Below are 304 nucleotides of genomic sequence, written 5' to 3' on the forward strand. Positions count from 1 at the left end.
CGCTCGGAGATGTAAGTCGCACAATGACAAAAGGTTTAACAATGCGCACTACTGTGCACACAAGCGCCAATTACAGCTGTTAACTACCTCAGCTTTGCTTGTCGCATATGCTGAGTATTATGTATCTAGTGCTGCTAATATACGGACTACATGATCCCACGCAAATTGTTTGACGAAAATCCTTTCTTTTTTCACTACTTCAAGTGTAGTTTGAATATGTTTACGGTTCGTGACTGCAAAATTTGATGTATCCAGCCTTCATTAAAATCATCGGATTCAAAGCTGCGAGCAGCTGTGAAAAAAA

Source organism: Phytophthora parasitica (genome assembly GCF_000247585.1).
Source record: "Phytophthora parasitica INRA-310 unplaced genomic scaffold supercont2.4, whole genome shotgun sequence".
In the NCBI taxonomy this organism is placed as follows: Eukaryota; Oomycota; class Peronosporomycetes; order Peronosporales; family Peronosporaceae; genus Phytophthora; species Phytophthora nicotianae.